Below are 8,590 nucleotides of genomic sequence, written 5' to 3' on the forward strand. Positions count from 1 at the left end.
TTCTTCTTCTTCTTCTTCTTCTTCTTCTTCTTCTTCTTCTTCTTCTTTTTCTTCTTCTTCTTCAAATTCATAGGCATGTCTGAGTAGGAAAACAAAGGAATTATAGGTGAGGGAAAACACAGAGAATGAGAAAGATTATAGATATTGACTGAAAAGATCTGAGCACTGCTTTGCCTTTCCAGAGCACAAATAAGCCCACACCAACTCCAGTGTTAGGTAACTAGAGGAAAGAAGCAGATAATGATGCAGGGGAGTTCTTTCTATCTGTTTGTGGGGTTGGTTTCTTGAGACAAGATCTCAGTGTATAGCTCAGGTTAGGCTACAATTCACCATACAGCCCTAGACAGCCTGGAACTTGTAGCAATCCTCCTGCTCCAGCCTCCTCAGAGCTAGAATTACAGGCATAGACCACCATGTCCAGCTCAGACAGTAAGATCAATGGTGTCATCTCACACAGCCCATCAAATGCCTTCAGAGGATCCTCTGTGGGATCCTTGGTACCTGTGTCATGGCTGTAAGGTTACATGCCATTACCTAGAGCCCCTATAGAAACATGAAAGCAAAAAAAAAAAAAAAAAAATAGTAATAGTGGTGAGGAGTCACCTGTGACAACTAAAGAGGTAGGCAGCTGTGTCACTTTCATAGTTCTGTACTGACGGATGGCCATTAAGGCCATGGCAGAGCAGAGCCCTCCATGGCCTGTCCTCCCTCAGTAAACTTTATGCAGGAGTTCTTCAGACTGAAGGAGAAAGGTATTCCACTACTGAAGAACTTAAGCCTTTCCTCGTGGTGAAAATTACTACCTATGACCTCAGCTGCTGTGCTTCTGGGGGGCTGGGGGGGGCTCCTAAACAGACACAGAGCAGACACACTGATGGCCAGGCCACCTCCACTTGCTTGCTGAGGTCAGGACTCCTCTCTTAAAACCGCCCCTGTTCTGACTAGCATAGTGACTTCCAGGTGAAAAGCTAGGTTAGAAATCTCACTGAGATGTTTCATCGGGGAAAGCTGCTTGCTGCACAAGCCTGATGAGCTGAGTTGGAACCCTGGCACCCCAGTGAAAGTGGAAGGAGAGAACCAATGTTCTCACACATATAAAATACATCTAAAAGCGGGGGGATGGGGGGGAAATGGCGAGAATAAATGCAGACCAAAAGGAACCGCTGGTAGCAATGTAAGCTGGCCTGACCACTATGGAAATTGCTAAGGAGTGCTCTCTTCCATATGACCCAGTTACATGTTATATATCACAGAGATATTTGCACATCCGTGTTTACAGCTAGTCCTTTGTATGCAAAGCACACACTTGTTCCTTCACTCCTTCATTTTGTTAATGGGCAAACTTAAGTATTAATGACCAAGCAGAATGACGGGTCTCCTCACCCTTGATAAGAGTATAATCCAGTTGGGTTAGACGGGCTTTGGAAAAGATGAACTATTTCACTAAACCATAACGTTGAAAATATGGCACTGTACCCAGTGGACTGTCACACACTCCGGGGTCAGCCCCATTCCAGGAGTAGTCGGGCAGCACAAAACGAACGCAAATGGTGGTTTTGTGGATTTTCTGGTTTTGTCTGGTGTTCTCTTGTCTTACTGGTCTTTCACTTGTTTTAACTTTTGTTTTCATGGGGTTTTGTTTGTTTTTTCTTTGAAAGAGAGAGAAAGGGCATAAAGTTGGGTGGGTAAGGAAGTAGGGAGGACCTGAGAGGAGTGAGCGGAGGAAGAACACGACCAAAATATACTGCATAAATGTTTTTAAGGCAGGGCTGGGGAGATGGCTCAGTGGTTAAGAACCCACTGGCTATTCTTCCAAAGTACCCCGGTTTAAATCCCAGCACCCACAAGTTAGTTTACAACTGTCTGTAATTCGAGTTTCTGGTGATACCCTCTCACAGATATATGTGGAGGCAAAACATAAAACTTAAATAGAATAAAACAATTTAACAACAACAACAAAAAATTAAGTTCAGGCAGCAGTGGCACACACCTTTAATCCCAGCCCTGGGGAGACAGAGGCAGGCAGATCTCTGAGTTCAAGGCCAGCCTGGTCTACAGAGCAAGTTCTAGGACAGCCAGGGCTACACAGGGAAATACTGTGTTAAAATTTAAAAAATAATAATAATAAGTTTTTTGTTTAAAAGAAAATGGTTCCTTGACATATGCTTTTTAAGTTTCCTGGTAAGTCCACTTCTGTTACCATGAGAGCTAGCCTGAGGTTTTACAGATCACGTAAGGCAATGCCTTCATTCCTATAGGGCATGTGATCCAGGCAAAACCTGGACCTAATCCAAGTGTAACCATATTCAAAAGTCAAGGAGTCCTGAAAGTTTGTTAAACTATGCTAGGGATAGTCAGGGATGGACTTAATTCTGGGGAATGAGAACGACACTGACCAGTTAGAAGCCAGCTGCTATCACTGGCCACAGCAAACTGCATCGGTCAGGATTTTACCAAACTGATAGAACCTGTACTGAGAGAGATTTATTCCAAGGACTTAGCTTACGTAACTGTGGATCAGCCGAGCGAGTGCAAAATCCATAGGGCAGATGGCAGGAGGAAGCTGCCAACCTCACGGAAACTCCAGTTCTGCTTTTAAGGCAGATTAAGTCAGACTGGTCCAAAAGGTCAGTGACCCTGCACCCTCTTTCCCCAAAATCCATGGACTGTACAAGCCCTTCAGATTTACAAGATCACCTCACAAGGACACCTACATGAGTGTGGGGCTGAGGAAATGAGGAGCCTAGTGGCCACCAAGAAATTGTCTAACATTTGCTGACATCGCTTAGTGGGCTAACAAGCAGATGGCAAGGGTGAGGAGTACTTTTGACCTAGTTTGATTAGCAAGGAACAGAAAAGAACTGTGGTCTGGGGAGGTTGGGGAAGGGGCTGTCATTGTTGGAGAAGCTTTGTGCTGCTTGGGCCAGGACCCCGCCTGTGCTGGCCATTTCCTCCGTGACTTCTTATGTCCCAGTTGCACCCACAGTAAGATGTGGAAAACAACAGGACCCACCTCCCATCCGCTGAGAGATTTAAGTGGTAACACGCATAGAACACTACCAGAAGAAATGCAGCCATGTATGTGGCAGCAGTCGTCACTGGTGTCACTGAGGTGACTCTCCAGGAAGATGGATAAAGTTAATCCTGGAGCGGAATCCTGTGCCAGGTGTAAGAAACAGAAAGTACAAAGGCACGGAGGCATGAAAATGCCTGTTACGGCTGAAGAGCAGCCAACGCAGCCGGAACACAGCACGGGTGAGAAAGAACCAGGTGTGCTTAGCTGGTTCTGGTCAGTCTGCTGAATGCTGTGGAAAAGAACAACTTTAATCTGCAGCAGGAAGAGGCAGTAAGGCTTTCTTAGATTAAAAAAAAAAAAAAACACCCAACCACAGAACAAATCACAATCAAATCTTCAAACACCCAGAATCCCAGACTTCAACAACCTAGTAGCGTCAACGAGATGAACATTACTTTACCTTTCGTGCTCTGAGTGTGAGCCTGCCATCCCAGGCACAGTCATCCCTACAAATGTGTGGAGGGTTGGTTCTGAGACCTCCCAAAATCCCGGGATACCCAAGTCCCTTATACCGATTAGTGCCTTGACACAAGGCTCTGCTAGGAGATGCTAGCACAGCAAATGAGAAGGCCTGGTTTCCATCCACAGGGCCAGATAAAATGGGCGGCCCGTGCCTGTTATCCCAGGACTTGGGATGTAGAACACAGTGAGACTGAGGCCAGCTGAGGACACATGGGACCCTGTCAATAATAGAGAGAGACAGATAAAATAAGCCCACCCCCAGCTATCAATAGAGGAGCTCCTGATAGCTGATGGCTTCTGGGGAAGGAAAGACAGTTTTCGATAAGTGCGTAGCCTCTGGTAGTTAGACCACACTCCAGTGGATGGCCCTACGCCCGAGGGTATAGAGGTAGCAGAAAATTGAACTCTGTGGGTTTTTGTTTTGTTTTTTTAAGAGGACATGAACTTGGGAGTTTATTTTTCTTTTTTAAGATTTTATTTTTATTTTATGTGTGCGGTGCTTTGCCTGCAGGTATGTCTATGGACCACATATGTGCCTGGTGCTCCTGGAGTCCAGAATAATGTACCAGATCCCTTGGAAATGGAGGGAGAGATAGTTGTGATCTGCCATTCAGATGCTAGGCATTGAACCAAGGCCCTCTGGAAGAGCAGCCAGTGCTCTTAACCTCTGAGCCATCTCTCCAGACCCTGACCTGTGTTCTTTAAATCATGTCTAGATTGCTTATAATATATAACATAATGTAAATCCTAAATGATTTTTTCAGAAATGATAAGAGCTTACATAGATTAATACAAATACTTGGCCGAATATTTCCACATTGTTTGTTGAATCCACAGATGTGGAAGCTGCATACAGAGGGAAATTAGAGTGTACAAGATTCCTAGCAGGAGCACAGGATGAGGCAGAAACCACCAGGAAAGCCCCTCACCAGCTTCCTCCCAGGCAGCTCACACACACAGGGCCCTGCATAACCAGCCAGAGCTCATAGAGAGAACCGTCAGGCCAGGGGGAGAACTAGGGCCCTGAGCACTGAAAAGACTGTGCAGGCAGAACTCACCTTGACCTGTGCCTACTTCCATTTTCTTTGTGAACTTCAGTAAAAAGAAAGCCACTGGACATTCCTGTCCCTCTAAGACTGAACCTGGAGTAACTTGTCACAACCCAAAATACAGAAATTTAAAAAGCAAATTCAGGATACATAACAGTAGAATTTGATGCCAGATGCTCGTCATGGTGATGGCACGCACACTTATTCTCGTGATGTGGATGGCACGGTGTATCAGTATAGTAGGAGAATTACTGGACTTGTACAGATGTGCTCCATCCTGGACCACACTGTGGTCAAATAATTTCACAGAGAGGCTAATAACACAATGTAGCCCAATAATTGAATGTTATAAAATGTCTTCTGGCTTAAAATGTGACGTAAGTGTCAGTAAGGTGGCGTCTTAGGTTAAGATTCATCCCCAACCCGCAACCTGACTACTTGAGTTTGATGCCTGGAACCCACACTGTAGAGGTGAAAACTGATTCCTGCAGGTTGTCCTCTGACCTCCACGTGAACAACACGCTCACACACAAACAAACAAATTTTGTTTTGTTTTGTTTTTTGAGCAGGGTTTCTCTGTGTAGCCCTGGCTGTCCTTGAACTCACTCTGTAGACCAGGCTGGCCTTAAACTCACAGAGATCCACCCGCCTCTGCCTCTCAAGTGCTGGGATTAATGGTATGTGCCACCCCTGCCTACCAATTTTAATTTTTTAATAATCTATTTTTTTTTAAGCAGAATGAGAGGAGGAACCCAGATATCATAAAGAGAAAATGATGAGGCAGAAAAGCAAAGCCGCTCTGGAAGCCGACAGTAATACAGGTTTAGCTAAGGCTGCTGGGCATTACCAATGTCTCATCTTTGGCAGCAAGCCCTGACTGACACAATACCCTTTTGAAAGCCCGGCAGAATGTTAAAGAGGATAAAAGTGACCTACAGTTCAGCCATGTTGATCCCAGCCATCTTCAGCTTCTGTTTTGTTTGTATCCTGTGATTTCAAACACAGACCTTCACAAAAAGGTTGATGGCAGGTCCTCCAAATTTATATGTTGCACACCTTATATCCATCATGGCTGTATTAATATAGGTTTAGAAACTTTGTAAAACCTTGACACACACACACATACACACACGGCATGGGGGTGAGGTGGAGTAGGAGTGTCTTGAAGACATTGCAAAGAAAAGCCATCTGGAAGCCAGGAAAGAAATCCTCACCAGAAAGAGAATCATTTGGTCCCATATTTTAGTCTCCAGATTGTAAAAGCATTTTTTGCTATTTAAGCCACCCAGTCTGTGGCATTACCCAAAGAGACTTACAAGCAATATGTTATTTTTTGCCATTGCTAAGACAGTATCATTTGCAACACACCCCATTATTTTATAAATCACAGAGCAATGAAATTAAATAATATGTTGTTAAGGGCTGGGGACATAGTTTATCGGGTGGACTGCTTTGCATAGCATGCACAGATCTGAGCTCCATCCCCAGCATGGCATAAACTAGGCATGGTGGCTCAAGCCTATAATCTCAGCGCTCAATGAAGTAGGCAAGGAAGAATCAGAAGTGCATAGTAAGTTCAAGGCCAGCGTAGGTCACGTGAGACTCTGTTCCCCCCCCCCAAAAAAAAGGGTACTTAATTTTAGCATCAGGTTAGAGATTTTTTTAATGTGGAAAATGGACATCATTCAGTGAAATGTAGAAGAATGCAAATAGATCCATATCTATCTCCCTGTACAAAATAAGTCCAAGTAGATCAAAGACCTCAACATAAAACAGAATACACTAAATCTGAAAGAGAAACTGGGGAATAGACTTGAACACATTGGCACAAGAGACAGCTTCCTGAACAGAACAGCAATAGCTCAGGCTCTAAGATCAACAATTAATAAATGGGACTTCATGAAACTGAAAAGCAAAAGACACCATCAAAAGGACAAAATTACAGCCTATAGAATGGGAAAAGATCTTCACCAATCCTACATCCAACAGAGGGCTGATATCCAAAATATATAAAGAACTCAAGAAATTAGACATCAACAAACCAAATAACCAATTTTAAAATGGGGTACAGAGCTAAACAGAGAATTCTCAACAGAGGAATCTCTAGTGGCAAGAAGCACTTAAAGAAATGCTCAACAGAACCAGGGCAGTGGCACATGCCTGTAATTCTGGCACTCAGGGAGGCAGAGGCAGGCAGATCTCTGTGAGTTCAAGGCCAGCCTGGTCTACAAAGTGAGTTTAGGCCAGCCAAGGCTACACAGAGAAACCTTGTCTCAAAAAAACAAAAACAAACAAACAAACAAACAAAAAGAAATGTTGTTGGCATGCTTTTTAACCCTATTTTTATTTTGCATTTCTTATGCCTCTTTTTCTTCCTGCTCCACCCCTGATCCCTTCCACCACCCCAACACCGGGAGGAGGAAAAGGAGGTTAGTAGGGAGATGGGCATAGTTTTTCTTATCTACTTCCTGCTAGTTAAGGTCCTCAGGTTCCTTGTAGAAAGTCCAATCTTCATTTCAATATATCTCCAACATCTTCTCATCCAACCAGGGGCAGCAGTGGAGAGCACCAGCAGCCTTTTTCTTTCTCAGAGAAAGAAACCCCCCAACACTCTCTGGGCTCTGGCCTTTATTCCCTCTTAGAGTCCTCAAATTTAAACTATCAGCAGCTGACAACGAGCCCCTCTCAGAGCCCACAAGAGGCAAATAGTTTGCTGCTATGAACAGTCTGAATCAGTTCCATATCCTACACCTGGGATCAAAACAAAAATATGTTTACATCCACAACAAAATGTTCAATATCCTTAGTCATCAGGGAAATGCAAATCAAAATAACTCTGAGATTCCATCTTATACCAGTCAGAATGAATAAGATCAAAACCTCAAGTGACAACACATGCTGGTGAGGATGTGGAGAAAGAGGAACACTCCTCCATTGCTGGTGTGGGTACAAACTTGTGCAACCACACTGGAAATAAATTTGGCAATTTCTCAGGAAATTAGAAATAGGTCTACCTCAAGACCAAGCTATACCACTCCAGGGTATGCATCCAACAGATGTTCCACTATATCACAAGGACACTTGCTCAACTATGTTCATAGAAGCTTTATTCATAATAGCCCGAAACTGGAACCAACATAGATGTCCCTCAACCAAAAAACACTGTACATTTACACAATGGAGTATTACTCAGCTATTAAAGACAAGGAAATCATGAAATTTGCAGGCAAATGGATGAAACAAGAAAAGATCACCCTGAGTGAGGTGACCCAGACTCAAAAAGACACACATCATATGTACTCACTTGTAAGAGGACACTAGCCACAAAGTACAGGATAAACATACTACAATCCACAGACCCAAAGAAGCTAAGCAACAAGGAGGACCCAAGGGAGGAAGCTTGAATCTGCCTGAGAAGAAAAAATAAAATAGACATCTAGATGGATGGAGGGAGGGAGCTGGGTGGGTCAGGGGGTGAGAGGGGACCAAGAGGAATCAAGTATGGGGAGAGCAGAGGGAGAGAGAACTGAAACAGGTTGGGGGGCATCTCTGGGATGAGCTAGAAACCTAAGACAATGGAAACTCCCTGGAATCCATGAAGGTGACCATAGCTAAGACTCCTAGCAGTGGGGAATATGAAACCTAAAACAGCCTCCTCCTATAACCAGTTAAGACTTCAAATGGAAGGATGAGGACAACAACCCAGCCACAAAACCTTTGACCTACTGTCTCTGTTCTAACTACAAGATACGCAGGGATAACAAAGGAGCAGAAATTGAGGGAATCCCCAACCAAAGACTAGCCCAACTTGAGACCCATGCCTGGAGAGAGCCCCTTCCTGGCACTATTAATGGTGCTCTGCTATACTTGCAGACAGGAGCCTAGCATAACTGTCAGCAGAGAAAGCTCATTCAGCAGCTGATGGAAACAGATGCAGAGACCCACAGCCAAACATTAGGCAGAGCTCGGGTAGCCTTGCGGAGGAGGAGGAGGACTTGAAGGA

This window comes from Psammomys obesus, unplaced genomic scaffold (assembly GCF_907164565.1).
Source record: "Psammomys obesus unplaced genomic scaffold, mPsaObe1.curated_primary_1811, whole genome shotgun sequence".
In the NCBI taxonomy this organism is placed as follows: domain Eukaryota; kingdom Metazoa; phylum Chordata; class Mammalia; order Rodentia; family Muridae; genus Psammomys; species Psammomys obesus.